General features: G+C 38.2%; 1 protein-coding gene across 4 annotated transcripts in view; it reads right to left on the reverse strand.

Annotated features, from left to right (window-relative positions):
- LARS2 (leucyl-tRNA synthetase 2, mitochondrial) overlaps positions 1-24222 on the reverse strand; it is a 515565-nt gene that overhangs the window by 136873 nt on the left and 354470 nt on the right. The window lies entirely within an intron of this gene.

Raw genomic sequence — 24222 nt, forward strand, 5'->3', positions numbered from 1 at the left:
TCATTTTTATCAATCATGACTCAATTCCCCAGTAGTAAAAATGAAAACAACAACTTAACATTTTGCTCCATCGAGCCTTTATATTAATTATCCTAATAGCTCCCTTGTCCTGAGTAACCATAATTTTAACTCCCAATTAAAAAATCAACAGCCCGTCCAGGGCTAGGCAGCCCATTCTGAACAGAACGAAGAAAAGGAAAGGAAAAACAAAACAGCCAAAACCACACAACAAATAAAAAGAGAGAAAGAAAAAAAAGAGAGGAAAAAAAAAAGGAAGAGTTATAATCAATTACCATATCCCTAATAAAACGAATTCCGTATTTCTGAATGGATATATTAAGTATTCAATCTCACTAACAGGGAGGTTTTTTATAAACATGGACCACTTATTACTTTTGAAGATTTGTTTTGAATTCATTTGGATTACAATAACCATCTATTTCATTCTCCACTATGACTGTGTCATTTTTTTATCACTTTTTTTTATTTTTTCATCGTTTTCTACTTTTGTTGTTATTATATCACCGCATTTTTGTCACCATATTTTTTATCTCATTTTTTCACTAAAATTTATTTTTTATCACATATTTTTTCATTTGTGATTCATCTATCATCACTCATATTGACTCTTATCACGGACACACTAGGATATGTATATTTAGGAGTGCAAATTTGGACTTTCCTCTGCTTAGCCTTGTTGGTTTAACAATAGGTTAGCCACTATCTCAAGATATTATACCATTGTTTTATTGTGTATGTTTGATGTTTTATTTTTTGTTACTTGGATCCATGATACTATATTTTATTGTATTTTTTATTGCATTTTTATTGCATTTTTGTATTAAACCTTACTTTTATACACTTCACTCAAACGTGTTTTAGTCTAACAATCCGCCACCTCAGCCTTTTTTGGCGCTCGCCTCTCCACTACATAAACGTTCTACTATTGGGTCCACTAGGGGACCTCCTGAGGGGAGCTTGAGGTGTATTAGAAATAGTGCAGGGTTCACATACCTGATACGTTACTGATCTCAACAGAAGACAGAGATAAATATAAAAATAGTTTCAACAGCGCAGCGCCCATAACCTTATAGAATCTAGAGTACTTTATAGAAACTAAACCTTTACATCTAAATCTTCAATATTTAAACAACTAATATAATGGTAAAACTAAATCTACATATTGTTATAAGGCTAATCTTTGAATACATAATTATGTCTAGCATGTATTTACTGTTTAATATCCCTTTAATAATATTGATCCTGCACCTTAAAAGAGACATAAAGGAGCAGTAAATTTTTTTTTTATTATTGCATGCAGAAAGCTATGTGTTTAACTTCCACATTATTTTAATATACAGTAGATTTACGTAGCAGTTCTCTGTCTGGTTCCCTCTTTCTGCTTTTTTTTTTACCTTTGAATTATTTTAGCAAAACTGGGGCAATATAGCAAATCTGATCTTATATTCCCTAAACTATTGAATACAATGCACAATGTGCCCCTGGCTTTTGTTGTCACAGGGGTAACGTATTACTGAGCATGTTTAGTTACAGTGCTTCAGTATTTTAATACAATATTGTACTGCAATATTGAAACAGACTTAAATGTAGCAAAACACATTGGTTCAAGAGGAGGACAGAACTGCCCCAAAATTCTTAACAGATAGATGCAACATCCAACAAAATGAGTAGCTTTTACGGGCGTAAATAGCTGTCACTTAACCCCAGGGCAAAGTCTGTGGATTTCCCATGCCGTCATTTGAACAGCACCCTCCACGGCACCACTAACTTCTAACACTTATATTGTAACACCATAAAAGCTACATAATTAAAGGGACACTGTACCCAAATTTGTTCTTTTGTGATTCAGATAGAGCATGCAATTTTAAGCAAATTTCTAATTTACTCCTATTATCAATTTTTCTTCGTTCTCGTACTATCTTTATTTGAAAAAGAAAGCATCTAAGTTTTTTGGTTCAGTACTCTGGACAGCACTTTTTTATTGGTGGATGAATTTATCCATCAATCAGCAAGGACAACCCAGGTTGTTCACCAAACATGGGCAGGCATCTAAACTTACATTCTTGCATTCAAATAAAGATACCAAACCCATATCTCAAAATCACATATTAGGATATCCCTAGATGTCCTAATTACTCATAACCAGCCTTCATTATGGAGCCAGTCCCGAGAGGACTGAATTTATACACATAGGATTATGGTCGTTTATAGGGTCAAGTCCATAAATCCTTCACTTATCTGGAGACAGTCAAGTTCTGTTTTACTATTTTACTACCGCTGTTAAGACTGTGTATTATCCTTAAGTATCTGTAGCAAGCAATATACTCTCCTTATTACCCTACACTAGCTATTGCCCTGATTGAGCTTTTAGACTAGGTAATTAATTGTGTAGCTCTAGGTTAAATATCAAATAGTCTCGCCACCTGGCCGCAGATCCCTACCATTGGAAATATCCACCCCTGTATTTAAGCTATTTTCCATCTTCTCTCTCCCCTGGTCACTCTACTGTCCTATTATGGCTGGCTCCCCCATCTTCCCCTATACTTTGAGCGGCTCTCACCCGCTGATTTGTCTTCCCTTCCCCATATACTATGGTCCAAATGTGGCCGTCACAAAAGCCAACTCCCCACATCTTGTTATTATTTGAATAGAAAGCTATAGAGTATTCCTCCTATAGGTGTGGGGATTATCTTCATTTAATGTATGTCATGTTCTGATGTAATTACTGTTAATGGGCGAACTCTGTAGTTTACTTTCTCTTGAAACGTCAATAAAAAACTGTTTAAAAAAAATAAAAAAAAATAAAGATACCAAGAGAATGAAGAAAATTTGATAATAGAAGTAATTTAGAAAGTTGCTTAAAAAGTTATGCTCTATCTGAAACCTAAATAATAAAAGACAGCATATTAAACAAAATTTGTATTTAGCGCTAGATGGGTTGGCCCTTTCAAAAGCTTGTCCATGTCTCCGCTAATACCCCTGTAGTTTCCAAATTATTTATTACAAATATTTTTTTTCTTCGGATTTTAATAGAACTTTTATTACAATATAGAATGAAGATAAAATAAAATTACCAAAGAAAACAAACTTATATAGCCTTTCATTGTTTGGTTTCAGAATGAATTTCTAAGTTGCAAACAAATGTTTATTTGTGGATAATTACAAGGAACAGTATGGTCTATAACAGCGCCATAACAGTACAACACAACACAAACATGATGAGGAGATCATCAGTACAACACAACACGACCCTTATAAGGAGATTTGCAGATGATTTATTTTAGAATATAAATTAAAACAACAAAGGTGTTAACAGTCAGCTATTAAATATGCCAAACTAATGTCTTACATATTCATAGCAGGTTAAGGCAGTCTTTGCACATAATGGGATTATTTGAATGAGAATATTAGACAACTTAATTCCCCTTGTTTCTGTTCTCAAAATAATATGCAAGCGCTCAAGAGAAGAAAAACATTGACTATGTTAAAGACAAAATGCACATGTTAATAGCCTGCCTCACTTGCAAACAAATTCAGTCATTAACCATTTCAGATCCCTTAGGATTTAGGCATTGCTTTAGCGATTGCAAAATAAGCAAAACAAACATAATTTCTGTATAAAAACAGTTATTGACCCTTGTTTAATTAATAATACATACAGAAGATGTGTTGTTTTTTTACTGCTAAAGTTTTTGAAGATGAAGCAAACAGACAAAAAATGTAATTTAATAGATATTAATAAAAATAATTTGGTCATTGCAAGTTTCTGGGATACTATAACCTGAATAAAGTGTGGACAAAAAGTTTAACTTTGATGGGCTTCTGTTTTAAAATTTATCATGAAATGTAACAAAAATAATTTTGCATAACAAAGTATAGCATAGTTCATTAAATGTTTAACATGATGCAAATTATTGAGTGGATAGCTCATAAAATAAACATATAATTTCCTTCATTGAGAAGCACTAAACTTTTTCAAATTTAAACTCATAATTTATTCCAGATAAAAAAAGTAAATTTATGCTTACCTGATAAATTAATTTCTTCTACGATATGACGAGTCCACGGATTTCATCCTTACTTGTGGGATTTATCCTCCTGCTAACAGGAAGTGGCAAAGAGCACCACAGCAGAGCTGTATATATAGCTCCTCCCTTCCCTCCACCTCCAGTCATTCGACCGAAGTTAGGAAGATAAAGGAAAAGCCAAAGGTGCAGAGGTGACTGAAGTTTACAAAAAAAGTAAATTTATGCTTACCTGATAAATTAATTTCTTTTACAATATGACGAGTCCCCGGACTTCATCCTTACTTGTGGGATACCTCCTGCTAACAGGAAGTGGCAAAGAGCACCACAGTAGAGCTGTATATATAGCCCCTCCCTTCCCCTCCACCCTCAGTCATTCGGCCGAAGGTATAAGAAGAGAAAAGGAAAGGCTAAAAGGTGCAGAGGTGACTAAAGTTACAAAAAATAATCTGTCTTAAAAGAACAGGGTGGGCCGTGGACTCGTCATATCGTAAAATAAATTAATTTATCAGGTAAGCATAAAATTACTTTTCTTTTACAAAGATATGACGAGTCCACGGACTTCATCCTTACTTGTGGGATACCAATACCAAAGCAAAAGGACACGGATGAAAGGGAGGGACAAGACAGGAACCTAAACAGAAGGCACCACTGCTTGAAGACCCTTTCTCCCAAAAATAGCCTCAGAAGAAGCAAAAGTATCAAATTTGTAAAATTTGGAAAAAGTGTGAAGGGACGACCAAGTCGCAGCCTTACAAATCTGTTCAACAGATGCATCGTTTTAAAAGGCCCATGTGGAAGCCACAGCCCTAGTAGAATGAGCCGTAATTCTTTCAGGAGGCTGCTGTCCAGCAGTCTCATATGCCAGGCGGATGATACTTCTCAGCCAAAAAGAAAGAGAGGTAGCTGTAGCTTTCTGACCTCTACGCTTTATTGACGGAAATCCTTAGTTGCCTGTAAGTAAAACTTTAAGACACGGACCACATCCAAATTATGCAACATACGCTCCTTCTTAGAAGAAGGGTTAGGACATAAGGAAGGAACAACAATTTCCTGATTACTATTCTTATTTGAAACAACCTTAGGAAGGAATCCAGGTTTGGTACGTAAAACCACCTTATCAGAATGAAAAATGAGATAAGGAGAATCACACTGTAGCGCTGAAAGCTCAGAAACTCTTTGAGCAGAAGAAATAGCAACTAAAAACAGAACTTTCCAAGATAACAATTTGATATCCATGGAATGCATGGGTTCAAACGGAACCCCTTGAAGAACTCGAAGAACTAAATTCAAACTCCAGGGAGGAGTAATGGGTCTAAATACAGGCTTAATTCTAGATAGAGCCTGACAAAAAGACTGAACATCTGCCAAACGTTTGTGAAACAGAATTGACAAAGGAGAAATTTGTCCCTTTAAGGAACTTGCTGATAACCCTTTCTCCAATCCTTCTTGGAGAAAAGACAGAATCCTAGGAATCCTAACTTTACTCCATGAGTAACCCTTGGATTAACACCAATAAAGATATTTACGCCATATCTTATGATAAATTTTTCTAGTGACAGGCTTTCTAGCCTGTATCAAAGTATTGATGACCGAATCAGAGAATCCTCGCTTCGATAAAATCAAGCGTTCAATCTCCACGCAGTCAGCTGCAGAAAAATTAGATTTGGATGTTGGAAAGGACCTTGAATGAGAAGGTCCTGTCTCAAAGGAAGTTTCCATGGTGGCAGAGAAGACATGTCCACTAGATCCGCATACCAAGTCCTGCGTGGCCACGCAGGCGCTATCAGGATCACAGAAGCTCTCTCCTGTTTGATTCGAGCAATCACCCGTGGGAGGAGAGGAAACGGTGGAAACACATAAGCTAGGCTGAACAACCAAGGCACTGCCAAGGCATCTATCAGATCAGCCTGAGGATCCCTTGACCTGGATCCGTACCTTGGAAGCTTGGCATTCTGTCGAGATGCCATCAGATCCAATTCCGGTCTGCCCCATTGGAGAATTAATGAGGCAAATACCTCCGGGTGAAGTTCCGCTCCCCCGGATGAAAAGTCTGCATCCCAGTTCTCTACTCCTGGGATGTAGATCGCTCACAGATGACAAGAGTGGGCCTCCGCCCAACGGATTATCTTGGATACTTCTCTCATCGCTAAGGAACTCCTTGTTCCCCCTTGATGATTGATATAAGCCACAGTCGTGATGTTGTCCGACTGGAATCTGATAAATTTGGCCGCAGCCAACTGAGGCCACGCCTGAAGCGCATTGAATATTGCTCTCAGTTCCAGAATATTGATTGGACGTAAAGACTCCACCTGAGTCCAAACACCCTGAGCCTTCAGGGAGTTCCAGACTGCACCCCAGCCCAGAAGGCTGGCATCTGTTGTCACTATCACCCACGAGGGTCTGCGGAAACAAGTCCCCTGGGACAGATGATCCGGCGACAACCACCAAAGAAGAGAGTCTCTGGTCTCTTGATCCAGATTTATCTGAGGAGATAAATCCGCATAATCCCCATTCCACTGTCCGAGCATGCACAGCTGCAGCGGTCTAAGATGAAAGCGAGCAAACGGAATGATGTCCATTGCCGCTACCATTAATCCGATTACCTCCATACACCAAGCCACTGATGGCCGAGGAATGGACTGAAGTGCTCGGCAAGTATTTAGAATCTTTGATTTTCTGGCTTCTGTCAGAAATATTTTCATGGCTACCGAGTCTATCAGAGTTCCCAAGAAAGGAACCCTTGTCTGTGGAACAAGTGAACTCTTCTCTATGTTCACCTTTCAACCGTGAGTTCTCAGAAAAGACAACACTGTGTCCGTGTGAGATTTTGTCAATTGATATGTTAACGCCTGAATCAGAATATCGTCCAGATAAGGCACCACTGCTATGCCTCGTGGTCTGAGAACCGCCAAAAGAGACCCTAGAACCTCCTGTAATGTCAGAAATAATTTCCTTCAATTCTGGCCCGAAAAGGGTCTTACCTTTAAAGGGAATAGCTAAAAGCTTAGTTTTTTTTGATGACACATCAGCAGACTAGGATTTGAGCCACAATGCTCTACGCGCTAGAATAGCAAATCCTGCATTCTTTGCCACTAATTTAGTAATTTGAAAAGCGGCATCAGTAATAAAAGAATTAGCTAATTTGAGAGCCTTAATTCTATCCAAAATGTCATCTAATGGAGTCTCAACCTTCAGGGACTCTTCCAGAGCTTCAAACCAAAAAGCTGCTGCAGTAGTTACTGGAACAATGCAAGCAGTAGGTTGTAAAAGAAAACCCTGATTAATAAACAATTTCTTTAGGAGACCCTCTAATTTTTTATCCATAGGGTCTTTGAAAGCACAACTGTCCTCAATGGGTATAGTTGTACGCTTAGCCAGGGTAGATATAGCTCCCTCCACCTTAGGGACCGTTTGCCACAAGTCCCAAATGGTGTCTGATATGGAAAACATTTTCTTAAAAGTAGGAGGGGGAGAAAACGGTATACCTGGTCTATCCCATTCCTTCTTTATAATTTCCGAAATTCTTTTAGGAACCAGAAAAACATCAGTTTAAGTAGGCACTTCTAGATATTTGTCCATCTTACACAATTTCTCTGGTGGTATCATAATAGGATCACAATCATCCAGAGTCGCTAAAACCTCTCGAAGCAACAGACGGAGGTGTTCAAGCTTACATTTAAAGGACATAACGTCCGAATCTGTTTGAGGTAACACATTCTCCCTCAGACAGCAATTCCCTGACCCCCAAATCAGAACACTGTGAGGGTACATCGGAAATAGCTAATAAAGCATCAGAGGATTCAGTATTTACATTAATACCTGACCTACTGCGTTTACCCTGCAACACTGGTAATTTAGATACCTCTGTAAGGGTAGTTGACATAACTGCAGCCATCTCCTGCAGAGTAAAGGAATTAGACGCACTAGAGGTACTTGGCGTCGCTTGTGTGGGCGTTAAAGGTTGTGACACTTGGGGAGAATTGGATGGCATATCCTGGTTCTCTTCAGATTGAGAATCATCCTTAGGCACACTATCTTGACCTAAAATATGGTCTTTACAATGTAAATCCCTTTCAGTACAAGAGGTACACAATGTAAGTGGGGGTTCCACAATAGCTTCTAAACACATAGAACAATGAGATTCCTCAATGTCAGACATGTTGAACAGACTAATAATAGCCACAGAAGTCGTTTAAACACTTTATTTATAGATTTAAATAAATCTTTGAAAAACATGTACTGCGCCTTTAAGAAAGAAAAAGTGAACAATTTTTCCAAAACTGCTTAAATAACGTTAATATGTTACCAAAATGAAGTAAAACTTATTGGTATATCCAAAAATTATTGCACCCTATGAGTAAGGTGATAAATAAGGCTCTAAAGTGAAAAATATATCAGTTTACACAAAAATACCCTCTGCACCTCGCCACAGCACTGCTGTGGCGCCTACCTGCCCCCAGGGTACTTCGGAATGAATAGCCAACACTCCAGGCCAGAGACTACTTGTCCAAGAGCAACCGGAGTTACTGCTTGCTGCTTCTCTGTCAGAATGAAGTGCGCATCTGAGCGCGCAAAAACAAGCCCCCCCCTTATGGCCGATGTCGGAGTAGGCCCAAACACAACCACATGGGAAGCGTTTTTTTTTTACACACAGCTAAGTGGAACATAAAAACACACCCCAAATACATCCCAGCAAATCATGCTGGATATATAATAAAAAATAGCTCAATCGTTTAACTGGTTATCGATTTAATGTCTTTATGCCTCTCCCAGAGTGTCATATCATGCCCTTATATCAGAAAAATAAAAACAAGGGACTCCAGTAACACCCCTCTATGTAACAGGTCTACTGCTTACCCCATTCCCATACAGGGAAATAAATGCCAGCCAGTTCTGATATATCAAGTCTCATCAGAAATAAAAGGCTGCACATACGTTAATGCTGCTTGTAGCATGAAAACCGGTTTCCACACTGAAGATGTCTCATGTGTTACCTTCAGAAGTCTTGTAGGGACCAGCGTGGATTTTAGTTACAACTGCTACGATCATCAACCTCAGGGCAGAAATCTTCTTCCATAACCCCCTGAGGAAAATAGTACACACCGGTACCATTTAAAAATAAAAAACTTCTTGATTGAAGAAAATAAAACTAACACCTCACTTTACCTCTTCCGAGTATAACACAGGCAAAGAGAATGACTGGGGGTGGAGGGGCTATATATATATATATACAGCTCTGCTGTGGTGCTCTTTGCCACTTCCTGTTAGCAGGAGGTTAATATCCCACAAGTAAGGATGAAGTCCGTGGACTCGTCATAGCTTTGTAAAAGAAATATATATAATCTAAATCTGTCTTAAAAATGACAGGGTGGGCCGTGGACTCGTCATATCGTAGAAGAAATTAATTTATCAGGTAAGCATAAATTTACTTTTCTTCTACAAGATATGACGAGTCCACGGATTTCATCCTTACTTGTGGGATACAATACCAAAGCTACAGGACATGGATGAAAGGGAGGGACAAGATAGGAACCTAAACGGAAGGCACCACTGCTTGAAGAACCTTTCTCCCAAAACCAGCCTCAGAAGAAGCAAAAGTATCAAATTTGTAAAATTTGGAAAAAGTGTGAAGAGAAGACCAAGTCGCAGCCTTGCAAATCTATTCAACAGAAGCATTGTTTTTAAATGCCCATGAGGAAGCCACAGCCCTAATAGAATGAGCCGTCATTCTTTCAGGAGGCTGCTGTCCAGCAGTCTCATATGCCAGACGGATGAAACTCTTCAGCCCAAAAGAAAGAGAGGTATCCGTAGCTTTCTGACCCCTACGCTTTCCAGAAAAAACAATGAATAATGAATATGATTGACGGAAATCCTTAGTCGCCTGCAAGTAAAACTTCAGGGCACGGACCACGTCCAGGTTATGCAACATACGCTCCTTCTTAGAAGAAGGGTTAGGACATAATGAAGGAACAACGATTTCCTGATTAATATTCTTATTAGAAACAACCTTAGGAAGGAAACCAGGTTTGGTACGTAAAACCACCTTATCAGAATGGAAGATAAGATAAGGCAAATCACATTGTAATGCTGAAAGCTCAGAAACTCTACGAGCAGAAGAAATAGCAACCAAAAACAAAACTTTCCAAGATAACAACTTAATATCTATGGAATGCATGGGTTCAAACTGAACCCCTTGAAGAACATTAAGAACTAAATTCAAACTCCAGGGTGGAGCAATTGGTCTAAACACAGGCTTAATTCTGGTGAAAGCCTGACAAAAAGACTGAACGTCTGGAACATCTGCCAAACGTTTGTGTAGCAAAATTGACAAAGCAGAAATTTGTCCCTTTAAAGAACTCGCTGATAACCCTTTCTCCAATCCTTCTTGGAGAAAAGACAGAATCCTGGGAATCCTAACCCTACTCCATGAGTAGCCCTTGGATTCACACCAAAAAATATATTTACGCCATATCTTATGATAGATCTTTTTAGTTACAGGCTTACGTGCCTGAATCAAAGTATCAATGACCGCATCAGAGAATCCCTGCTTAGATAAAATCAAGTGTTCAATCTCCAAGCAGTAAGCTGCAGAGAAATTATATTTGGATTTTGGAAAGGACCTTGAATGAGAAGGTCCCGTCTCACTGGAAGTTTCCACGGAGGCAGAGAGGACATGTCCACTAGATCTGCATACGAAGTCCTGCGTGGCCACACAGGCGCGATTAGGACTACTGAAGCTCTCTCCTGTTTGATCTAAGCAATCACCCGGGGAAGGAGAGGAAACGGTGGAAACACATAAGCTAGGTTGAAGGACCAAGGCACTGCCAAGGCATCTATTAGTTCTGCCTGAGGATCCCTCGACCTGGAACCGTATCTTGGGAGCTTGGCATTCTGTCGAGACGCCATCAGATCCAATTCTGGTCTGCCCCATCGGAGAATCAGAGAGGCAAATACCTCCGGATGGAGTTCCTACTCTCCCGGATGAAAAACCTGTCTGCTTAAAAAGTCCGCTTCCCAGTTGTCCACTCCTGGGATGTAGATTGCTGACAGATAACAAGAGTGGGTCTCCGCCCATCGAATTATCTTGGATACTTCTGTCATCGCTAAGGAACTCCTCATTCCTCCCTGATGATTGATGTAAGCCACAGTCGTGATGTTGTCCGACTGGAATCGGATGAATTTGGCCGAAGCCAACTGAGGCCATGCCTGAAGCGCACTGAATATTGCTCTCAATTCCAGAATATTGATTGGAAGTAGAGACTCCAACTGAGTCCATACACCCTGAGCCTTCAGGGAATTCCAGACTGCACCCCAGCCTAGTAGACTGGCGTCCGTTGTCACTATCACCCACGAGGGTCTGCGGAAACAAGTCCCTTGGGACAGATGATCCAGCAACAACCACCAAAGAAGAGAGTTTCTGGTCTCTTGATCCAGATTTATCGGAGGAGATAAATTTGTATAGTCCCCATTCCACTGTCCGAGCATGCACAGCTGCAGTGGTCTGAGATGAAACCTAGCAAACGGAATGATGTCCATTGCCGCCACCATCAATCCCATTACCTCCATACACTGAGCCACTGACGGACGAGGATTGTACTGAAGGGCTCAACAAGTATTTAGAATTTTCGACTTTCTAACCTTCGTCAGAAAAATCTTCATTGCTATAGAATCTATCAGAGTTCCCAAGAAGGGAACCCTTGTCTGTGGAATTAGTGAACTCTTTTCTAGATTCACCTTCCAACCGTGAGTTCTCAGAAAGGACAACACTGTGTCTCTATGAGACTTTGTTAGATGATAAGTCGACGCCTGAATCAAGATATCATCCAGATAAGGCGCCACTGCTATGCCCCACGGCCTGAGAACCGCCAGAAGGGACCCTAGAACCTTTGTAAAGATCCTGGGTGCTGAGGCCAACCCGAAGGGAAGAGCCACAAACTGAAAATGTTTGTCCAGGAAGGCAAACCTTAGATACTGATGATGATCCTTGTGAATAGGGATATGAAGGTATGCATCCTTCAAGTCCACGGTAGTCCTATATTGACCCTCCTGGATCATTGGTAAAATTGTTCGGATAGTCTCCATCTTGAACGATGGGACTCTGAGAAACTTGTTTAGACTCTTGAGATCTAAAATGGGTCTGAAAGTTCCCTCTTTTTTGGGAACCACGAAAAGATTTGAGTAAAACCCCTGGCCCTGTTCCAGACATGGAACGGGACAAATTACTCCCATAGTAGAGAGGTCTTTTACACAACGTAAGAACGCCTCTATTTTTATTTGGTCTACAGACAATCGTGAAAGAAGAAATCTCCCCCTTGGGAGAAATTTTTTGAATTCCAGTTGATACCCGTGGGTCACGATTTCCAGTGCCCAGGAGTCCTGAACATCTCTTGCCCAAGCCTGGGCAAAGAGAGAAAGTCTGCCCCCTACTAGATCCGGTCCCGGATTGGGGGCCTCCCCTTCATGCTGTCTTGGTAGCAGCAGCGGGCTTCTTGGCTTGTTTACCCTTGTTCCAAGCCTGGTTGGGTCTCCAGACGGACTTGGCCCGAGCAAAATTCCCTTCCTGCTTTGTGGAGGAAGAGGAAGAAGAGGATACTCCTTTAAAATTCCGAAAGGAACAAAAATGATTTTGTTTACCCCTCATCTTAACAAGACTTATCCTGAGGTAGAGCGTGACCTTTATCTCCAGTAATGTCAGAGATGATTCCCTTCAATTCAGGCCCGAATAGGGTCTTACCCTTAAAAGGAATAGCCAAGAGCTTTGACTTAGATGACACATCAGCAGACCACGATTTTAACCATAACGCTCTACGCGATAAAATGGCAAATCCTGCATTTTTTGCCGCCAACTTAGCAATTTGAAAGGCGGCATCTGTGATAAAAGAATTAGCCAGATTGAGAGCCTTAATTCTATCTAAAATATCCTCTAAAGGGGTCTAAATTTTAAGAGACTCTTCTAAGGCATCAAACCAGAAAGCTGCTGCAGTAGTTACAGGCTGTCGGTTGCAAAAGGAAACCCTGATGAATAAATAACTTTTTTAGAAGACCCTCTCACTTTTTATCCATAGGGTCTTTGAAAGCACAGCTGTCCTCAATAGGAATAATAGGAATATGAATAGTTGTACGCTTAGCCAGGGTAGATATATCTCCCTCCACCTTATAGACAGTCTGCCAAGAGTCCTGAATGGTGTCTGATATGGGATACATTTTCTTAAAATTAGGAGGGGGAGAGAACGGTATACCTGGTCTGACCACAATTTCTCTGGTGGTACCATAATAGGGTCACAGTCATCCAGAGTCGCTAAGACCTCCCGAAGTAACAAGCGGAGGTGTTCTAGCTTAAATTTAAAGGACATGACGTCCGAATCTGTCTGAGGTAACACACTTCCCGTTTCTGAAAGTTCTCCCTCAGACAAAATTTCCCTGACTCCCAACTCAGATCCCTGTGAGGGCACATCGGAAATAGCCAACAAAGCATCAGAGGATTCAGTATTCACATTAATTCCTGTCCTACTGCGTTTACCCTGTAATACTGGTAACTTAGATAATACCTCTGTAAGGGGAGTTGACATAACTGCAGCCATATCCTGCAGAGTAAAAAAATTAGACGTATTTGATGAACTCGGCATCGCTTGGGTGGGCGTTAAAGGTTGTGACACTTGGGGAGAATTAGACGGCATATCCTGATTCTCCTCAGACTGAGAATCATCCTTAGGCACACTTTCTTTACACAAAATATGCTTTTTACATTGTAAGGCCCTTCAGTACAAGAGGTACACAAAGTAAGAGGGGGTTCCACAATGGCTTCTAAACACATAGAACAAGGAGTTTCCTCAAGTTCAGACATGTTAAATAGACTAGCAATAGCCACAATAGTCGTTTTTAACCTTCTTTATTTATTCAAAGAATTTTTAGAAAAAAAATGTACTGCGCCTTTAAATAATAAAAGCGCAACAATTTTACTGTACTACACCAAAGCGATTTTTTAGCACTAAAAAATTACACAGAACAGTTCGAATTTGCCAAAAATTATTGCAGCATATGAGAAAAAGCTAAATCGTCATTAAAAGAGTCTTTTTATTCTGAAAATAACTTTAAACAACGATAACAGCCCCTGCACCTCGCCACAGCAGAGGTCTTGTGTACCCTGCCCCCAGGGTACACAAGATTGACTCAATAACGATCCGGTGACTGATATTCAAACTTAGGTCCCACCGGAGCAAGTGCCTGCTGCCTTCTAGAGAGAAGAAACTGCGCGTCTGAGCGCACAAAATAGGCCCCGCCCACTATGGACATCGCATCAACAGTCTGCCTAACCGCATGGGAAGCGGTTTGTAATAAGCCATGTGGTCCCCTTCACTCACACTTATCTTATCCATAGGGTCTTTCACCCACTATTAAATAAAGTGTCACAGCTGCCTCTCCCAGTGTCAAGCCCCTTATTAAGATACATAACCCAGTATCAATATAAGTAAAAAGGAATTTCAGCAAACACCCTAATTCATATAGGTCTACTGCTTACCCCTACCTTACAGGGAATAATGTCAGCCAGTTCTGATATAACAAGTCTCCTCAGAAATAAAAGACTAAACATACCTCAATGCTGCTTGTAGCATGACACCGTTCTCCACACTGAAGATTTTTCTTGCACTACCTTCAGAAGCTCTGTGGGAACCAGAATGGATCTTAGTAACGTCTGCTAAGATCATCAACCTCAGGGCAGAAAAATGATTTCTTCATTCCTATTGTAAATCCAGACTGACGATTTCTCCCTGAGGAAAATAGTACACACCGGCACCATTTTAAAATAAAAAACTTCTTGATTGAAGAATCTAAAACTAACACCTCACTTTACCTCTTCCTATTACTAACACAGGCAAAGAGAATGACTGGAGGTGGAGGGAAGGGAGGAGCTATATATATAGCTCTGCTGTGGTGCTCTTTGCGACTTCCTGTTAGCAGGAGGATAAATCCCACAAGTAAGGATGAAATCCGTGGACTTGTCATATCTTGTAGAAGAAAAATATATATATTAACAGAAAATCAAGCAGAAAAGGGAATAGCCAAGGCAGTAGCCATCTTTCAATTTCACTGCACAGGGGGTAAGATGAAAAATGTAGCCTCAGGCATCTGTGACCTTTAACCTTAGGAATGTCAATGGGAGAACTTATATTAATAATGGCTGCTAAGTTAGTTAAACGTTTCTAATTTACATATTTGGAAAACACTTCTAGACATAAAAGGCGGCATATTTTTTCACAGATGCATTAAAATGTGTTTGTGAGGTCATTAAAGGGTCAGTAAGTCTTAAAAACTTATATCCATATATGTTGTGGGGCTTATATATTGTTTTAAATAGTGAGGCAGAATTCTAGGTGCAATAGAAAAAGTTTTCTTTCTTTATTAAAGGGATATAAAACCCAAACAATTTATTTTGTGATTCAGACAGAACATACTATTTTTTTTTTTTGCAATTTACCTCTATTATCAAATTTGCTTTGTTCCCATGATATTCTGTGTTGAAGCCTAGGAAGGCATCTGTAGCGCTACATTGCAGGAAATACCTAGTGCTCTTGCAAATGGATAGCATTCTTGCAAAACTGCTGCAATATAGTGCTCCAGAAGGGGGCAAGATCCTGAGCTTATGTTCCTGCTGTTCAACAGAAGATACTATGAGAACAAAGAAAAATTGATAACAGAAGTAAATTAGAAAGTTGTTTAAAACTGCATGCTCTATCTGAATCATGAAAGAAAAAAATTTGAGTTTCCCTTTAAACACACATCAGTTGGGGAAGGCTAAGAGATTGCGCATGAAGGAACATGCGTGATAGAAAATTAATGGCGTGGTTGGTTTTTCTGCTAATAGCCAGAACCATTCACTGCTGAGGGAAAAACTGGTTGCAGCTTGTGGGTGGCCTGTTAAACAGGAAACGAGGGTGGCCAGTGGAAGTAAAACCCACCTTTATTTTTGCAGTTGCAAATGTTGCTGGCTCATTATTAAGGGGGCAGTCTAGTCAAAATGAAACTTTCATGATACAGACAAGGCATGCAATTTTAAACAACTTTCCAATTTACTTTTATTATCAAATTTGCTTTGTTCTCTTGGTATTCTTTGATGAAAGCTAAACCTTAGTAGGCTCATATGCTAATTTCTAAGCTCTTAAAGGTCGCCTCTTATCTCAGTGCATTTTGACAGTTTTCCACAGCTAAATAGTGCTAGTTCATGTGTGCCACATAGATAACATTGTGCTCACTCCCGTAGAGTCAGCATTGATTGGCTAAAATGCAACGGTCAAAAGGCTTAGATACAAAGTAATCACAGAGGTAAAAAGTATATTAATATAACTGCCTTGGTTATGCAAAACTGGGGAATGGGGAATAAAGGGATTATCTATCTTTTTAAACAATAAAAATTCTGGAAGACTGTCCCTTTATATGTATAAAATAAATGTGCAATAAATGTGTCCCTTTAAAGAGGTGATTTATCAGAAGTTGGGAACTTTAATTTTCGTTGTACCAAACACTTCAAAATAAAAAAAAAAGCTTTACTGTAATTTATATTGCTCAGTTCTTAAAGCAGCACCCACATTCCAAAGAAAAATATCTACTTAAAGGGGGATGGATGAAAATCACAAGCTTTACTTTTTTTTTTTTACATAGTATAAGTTTTGCACCCTTCTATATAACAACAATCTTTTCGTAAAGCACAATTAAAATAAAGTAAAAAATAAAAAAAATAAAAAGTGGGAGAGAGTGCTACCATGTGAAATCCGCAAATACAAATACATTTCCATTATTTTGATTTGTCTGGAAGAAAACCTACAATGTTTCATGAAAATAAGAGAACTAATTATGGCTGCCGTATAGATACCTGATAAAGAGATATCATCTTAAGCTGCTACTATTAAGGTACTGGAACTTTATTCACTTAATAAGTCTCAACAAAATATTGTACAATTCAATAAGATATGGAGGGAGAAAGCCCTTTTCAGATAACCTTGAAGGATATCTAAAAGTATGAGAATATTCTTCAATGGTAATCACATACATTACATGGTAATCTGTCATCAGCCATGTTGATGTATGGATAAAAGGAAGTCAAATAGATAAGAATGTAATGCCTTCTGAAGAAACGCTTGAACTAGACATACAAACACCTTGTCTCAATGATAGGTAGATAGATAGATAGATAGATAGATAGATAGATAGATAGATAGATAGATAGAAAGGGAGATGATACAATTGATGTTTAGGGTAAGATTTAAATGGATGGCTCAAATGAAAGTTCCATCTGCGTTTCAACTTTAAAGACCTACAATATAGTCTAGGTTTTATATAAGCCAAAATCTACAAGGATTACCATTATTTCTGAGCCCATTTAAACATGTGACAGGTGCAAAGCAGAAATTGTAAACTTGCAAAACAAAGAAAAACAAAAAAGTAAAGAAACCTTTCAGAAATCCAACCTGAAGAACCTCAAATATGTAATGTACTGGTCTTACGAAGTGTGTGTCTTTATACAATCATAGTGTGTCAAATTTGATAGTAGACAAAAGAAGTGCACAATTTAAAAGCTTTCAGACATGCGTTGATGAAAGGAAGTAACATTTTCACCGACGGTTGAAAATCTACTCTACAAGAAACGGGAGAGTGAGGAACAATCTGATAAGTAATATAGGTCAGTAATACAATCTGAGTACTTATTATTGCTTAATGAATATTGTTGTGTGAATTTTTGTAGTGTCTAAAGTTTCTTTTTTAATAACGCCCCAGTGTGTTTAATTCCTGTATAGTTTTTCCACACATCAATACTTACACACAGATGCTGAAGACCCAGAAAAATTAATCTGTGTAATCTGTGGTCTGTGAATCAAAGGCCTGTCTGCCAGGAAATTAAATCAAATTATCAACCATGACAATTAATAATCTAACCACGTGGGAATGCATTTATCAATTTGAAAGCCTATATAGAGACTACAGTATTCAAACAACTATAAGTAAATAATAGGAACCACTGATAAACAGACTTCAAATGTTTTATTTGAAGGTTAATCGATCACCCATATCCTGTCATCTAGAAAAATCTTGATGCCCAATTATGTGTGAAATTATGCTTCTCAAAACGTCCTGGCATTGTTTTCAAGAGTAAATATGATTGGTAAGAAACGTCATGACAAAGGCTACAATTAATCTCCTCTGTAAAAGCCATAATTAAGACATTTGAATGCCCTCCATGTGAAGATTTGCTATGAGGATAACCAATACATTGATGAAAGTCGGGGGCGGAGCACTGAAGTGGATAGACGTGCACTGAGGGAGCTCCTGGCCTTAACATAGATTTTAGCGATATTTCTTTAACTTCCTACAATATTTGTGAACTACAACCTGAATCCCTATTTGCAGTTCTCCCTAACAAAGATTTCGCTGACCCTGGAAGCACCTATTTAGTCCGTTTTATGTCCTATGTTGTTCAGAAATACAACAAGTATGAGGTGACGGCCTGCTTCAAGGTTAAGGTTGCCGTATAAGTTCCCCCCACCCCAACTGATGGGGAGAAGTCAGTAGAGCGACAACTATTCCCCTCTACACCAACACTACTAAGAGCGACACCATGAATACCACATTTCAGATTTTAGGAAAGAGCTTTCTACTCTAATTGTGGAACATTTTTGCCCTCTGCAACCTAACAATGAGAACAGTGAGCTATGAGAGATTGTGGGAACAGATATGGCCCCTACTGTTGGTGAGAGTGACGACAGATGGCAAGGGAGACCACATATATCTACCTCGCTCTTGCTGAAAACAACTTCTTAGGCTAAGAGATTAGCATGAGCAACGTGCAAAAGCAGAGAGGCCCCCAGACTGATCTGCAGACACTTGACTTACTTACAGAAGATGTCGAAGAGCTTGTCATCTCAAAGCGATCTTGTGCTGGGAGCGACTGGGTCCACCTATCAGATGACCATCGAAAATATGACTGTGTGGTGTGCTGGACGGATGCGCCTAGGAGTGAGGCTGGCTCCGGGGTATACCACCTTTGTGCCTCCCAGTTCCCGATGGCAGTACGTTGGATACTGATGCTAGATGAGCCTGTAACCTCTGTTATTTCTGGCGTGGAGGGTAGCTGGATGCACATGAGACCACTACTTAGGGCTCAATCTAGCAGATCTGAAGAGCGTAGAGTTGGCCAGAATTTTATGAACATCTGAGATAGTGCTTAACCCATCTCATAAAATTGGCATTGGCTAATATAAGAGGACATTCTTACTCTGGAAGCAATGTCCTGTTCCAATTTACTCTCTGGATCTTAAAGGAACACTGAACCCAATTTTTTTCTTTTGTGATTCAGATAGAGCATGAAATTATAAGCAACTTTCTAATTTACTCCTATTATCAAATTTTCTTCATTATCTTGGTATCTTTATTTGAAATGCAGGAATGTAAGTTTAGATGCCAGCCCATTTTTGGTGAACAACCTGGGTTGTTCTTGCTGATTGGTGGATAAATTCATCCACCAATAAAAAAGTGCTGTCCAGTGTTCTGAACCAAAAAAAAGCTTAGATGCCTTATTTTTCAAATAAAGATAGCAAGTGAACAAAGAAAAAATGATAATAGAAGTAAATTAGAAAGTTGCTTAAAATTGCAAAAATTGGGTTCAGTGTCCCTTTAATTTTTTCCTCTCTATATGACGATCCTAAGGTTTGATTTGTGCCTACATATATGATACTATTTTAATACTATTTTGCCCATTCTAGCTTTTCCCACAAGTCTTAAGTTGGTCATCTACCCACTAATAGCCGTTGAACTTTTGTATGAAAACAAAGACACTGCTGCTTAAATACTGAATTGCCCCATAGTATATATACAAAGTCAGATATATTCTACAGAAATTGTTGTGACTGCTTTGACTAAATCAAATCTACAACATACAGTAGATCAACCTTTTCAACAAAGTCTATATTTTCAATAACCCATAATACTTATGTTAATTCTTTTTAGGTCTTAATTGTGTTCTAAGTTATCTATACGACTATAGAGTCTCAAATGTATACTTTTCCATAACTTTCCGGTATAATTTCTGAGACTTTTACTTATGCTCACTATCACTGAGATGCATAATAGTATACTGATACTAACCTATGAATTGATGATATGGTGAGATATTTATATAAGAGAACCAACTATAGAAATGATTTGGAGAATCCTATATACCCAAAAAATCTTTACTATTGATACCGAGTGAATTCTATGGAACTCATAAAGCTAATACCTCTAGGGATTCTTGGAATGTTTTACTATATGTCTCCGGCCAATACCCATTTGAGTATGATATATCTTATAGAAAAAATAGTACCCAAGACCTTTCAGCTCATAAGATACTATTAGAGATGGTCCTTTGCATACACATGGGACATTCAAGTACTATATGTATAGTACAAGCAGTTTTAACTGGGCTTAGCTTCTATATAGAGATTTCTACTACTTCTATTGGGCTCCTCCATGTGATCCTCTTTTGATTTATCCTAGTTACTACTCTATTCTTTTTAGAGCGACTTTCCCAACTGTTCCCCCCACAATATGTGAAGCACATATTACTAAGGGTCCAAGAGTGGCCCTATATGTTTGATACTTGCTACATATCCCCTATATTTTCCCCTCACAAGTATATAATAATGTTGGAGGTCCAAGAGAGACCACTCATTTTTGTATGGGGAATTTCTTTTTCTAGGTTATTCTACTTGACATTAGGGGTAAATTATACGTTTTACATTTTTCTAAATGTTAAGAAAAACTAAGGTTACATGAGTAATATAATACTTAAGTTTAACTCCAAGCAATCTCCTATATTTTGATATATATTGGTGCGTATTTAAATAGTACTAATACCTATGACTTTATACATGTACTATATATGCTATCTGTAACTTTCATTTATTTGAAAATTCAACATCTGGTCTATTATATGGAGATGAGTGTTTGTATTGCTAAGCTTTCACTGTCTATAATCTTGTGCATAAACCTTATTAAAAATATTTAAAAAAAAATAAATAAATACAAAATTGATGAAAGTCACTGGAATGTACAAAGGAAAGACACAAACTGAAAATGACTCCAAATGGAGGGAATCAGTTCTGCACGGAAATGAAGTCAGTTTTACAAGAGAAGAAACTTATGAACAGCCATGCAACTAATTAGCATAGATATGGGAGGCCTTTTGAAAGGATATGGGGGAAAAGGAAATTTTAAGTGGTTTGCAAAAGAGAGTACTAATAACCCTATCAGGTATATCTTTCTGTGAAACATCTTAAACCAATCTTGTAAGAATAAAAAAGATGTGCTCATCCCCACACATAAAATCTGGGTTTAACTTATCTCAAGGCAACTTGGGAAAATACTTTCTAGAGCAGATGTGGCAAGCGTGAATTTAGGAGAATTCATGGAAAAATGTTGTTTGATATACATCCTGCTCCTGAAATTCTGCAGTAAAAACATTATTATTGGCCTCCACACAGTTAGGAAATAGTTGAAACCAAATCCTGACCAAAAAACAGAAGGGCCACAAAAGGTAAACAATAAATGTAAAATTAGAATCCAACATCCAAAATCCAATGACAAATGCTGTTTTTTTCCCCATGGTGAATATTGACTGCAATATCCAAGAGACGTTTGGGGTTGAGATCAACTGTTATAACCCTGTTAGCATTTGAATTTCAAAAACAAAGACCTTAATGAACAAAATCATAGATAAAAAGTGATTATACAGCAATAGGAATAGGTATGATTCCTTTGTAATAATCTCTATATTGTATACACAGATTAAAAAAGAGGCATTTATTAGAAAAATTATCTGAACAAAATAAGTAATGGCTGCATCAACCTTAGGAAGATGACCCACATAAACAGGGACAACACTGACAACCTCCCACTTAAAAGGGTACGTGTTCACTCCTGTTTGCTATATACCAATAAGTTTTAAATTCCCAAGGCCTAACAGAATACTATTCCCAAAAGTCAAAGGTCCTAAGAATAAGGAAAACAGTAATGCAGAGACATATAAACATCCCTTCAATATACAGTATAAACAGCTTTATTTATATGATTCACAAATATACATACAACCAACCAGAAAAGTATGGGATCTTAAATCAATCAACTGAAGGTAAGGACACATATAACAAATAATCTTTACAAATGTAAGTGTAGGTAAAATTTTTATTACTTTCAGATAAAACATGGTACATTTTATATAGTGAGTGAGTAGGTAAAAATATAAATCCCCAAGTGACCCTGTATTTTATTTTGTAGCTGCTATGTGGGCTTTGTTGATGAAAAGCAGATTACAAAAAAGGAATATATAATAAATGAAAAGAGTCAATACTTTTTATATGAAAAACGTATAATCCCAGAAGATGAAAGGCAAAATAGCTCCTTAATACTGTACATTGCAGCACAGACAGGCAGCAAGTTCGCAAAAGGTCACATAAAGACAGGCTACTAATAAAAGAAAAAATATATCTTGGCTTTTCTAAAGAACAGCTCATGCAAATCACATGCCTGTATCCCAGTGATAAATGCAATGGTATTAAACTATAGCAAAACAACACCAAACCCCCAAAAACACATAATAATATTTTAATATACAAAAAAAGAACAGTAACAACAGATACTGTCCTGTCCTCACATATAGAATATTGCAGCAGCCGAAATTATTTTTGCAAGGGAGTGGCGGTGACCAAAACATTTAAACAAAATGCAAAAAAGAAAACAAGGGAAGGAAGAAAGGAAAAAGTTAGAAAACGCAGGCAAGTGAATGGAAGGAAAGCTATTAAGGGAAGAAAGAAAAGAATGGAAAAATAAAAGGAGGACGTGAAAGGAACGTAATGGAAGAAAACAAATATATTAACAGAGAAAGGAAATCTTACAGAAATGAAAAGAATGCTGTAGAATTGGTAGGATGGTTTACTAATAAAAAGATGGTATTCGGAGTTCTGCGTATTCGGAGTTCTGCACATCCTCATAGAAGGCAATAACATTCATTGTGAGTACAATAGTTATACACGAAAGAAGTCACTGCAGTAAACTTGACTAAGTGTGATGGACATTTGCAGATGCCTGCAGGAACGTGTGATGCATAATGTACAATAATTCAATTAATAATAATGAATTCTGCCATAAAGGGCCACTATAGTAAAAATATTACATGCTGTCATTTGTAAGAATGACCCAATCAGCTGCGCCAGTGGCATGACCCAGCTGTGCAACTAGCGCTGCTGATTGGTTCAGTGGTATTTTCTTTTCTGGACTATTTTAAAGACATTTTAATGTAAGGTTTTACACATGCAATGGAAATGAATCACTCCATTGCAAAATATGTGCATTAACATGTTTAAAAAGCATTTACAAACTGTATTTTTTTTAGTAAAATGTACTTTGTTTTGCATTCCAGGAACATACCATTTGAAAAGCCTCAAGGGTTGTCTTATTTTGTTTGCTGTGGGCAATTATGTACAGATATAAATGAGCTCCTGCACATGCCAAGCAATCATTGTGCATTATGTAGGAGAGTATGTACCCTACCCTCTCTTGGAGGTAATGAAACACTACAATTTTCAGATTTCAATTACTGAGAAACAGGTACAATAGATAGTGAAAGTGTTTTCACTATGCATAATTAAACCATTTATGGGGAATTACATTTCATTTTATTTTACTGTACATTTAAAGGGACAGTGTAGTCAAAATTAAACTTTCATGATTCAAATAGGGTATGCAATTTTAAACAACTTTCCATTTTACTTTTATCATCAAATTTGCGTTGTTCTCTTGGTATTCATTGTTGAAAGTAAGACCTAAGTAGGCTCATATGCTCTCTTATCTCAGAGTATTTTGACAGTTTTTCACAGCCAGTCATTGCTAGTTCATGTGTGTCATTTAGATAACATTGTGCTCACTCACGTGGAGTTATTTCTGACTCAACACTGATTGGCTAAATGCAAATCTGTCAAAAGAACTGAAACAAGGTGGCAGTCTGCAGATACTTAGATGCAATGTAATAACAGAGGTAAAAGGTATATTAAAGGGATATGAAACCCATTTTTTATGGCTAAATGCAAATCTGTCAAAAGAACTGAAACAAGGTGGCAGTCTGCAGAGACTTAGATTCAAGGTAATAACA

This window comes from Bombina bombina, chromosome 5 (assembly GCF_027579735.1).
Source record: "Bombina bombina isolate aBomBom1 chromosome 5, aBomBom1.pri, whole genome shotgun sequence".
Taxonomy (NCBI): Eukaryota; Metazoa; Chordata; class Amphibia; order Anura; family Bombinatoridae; genus Bombina; species Bombina bombina.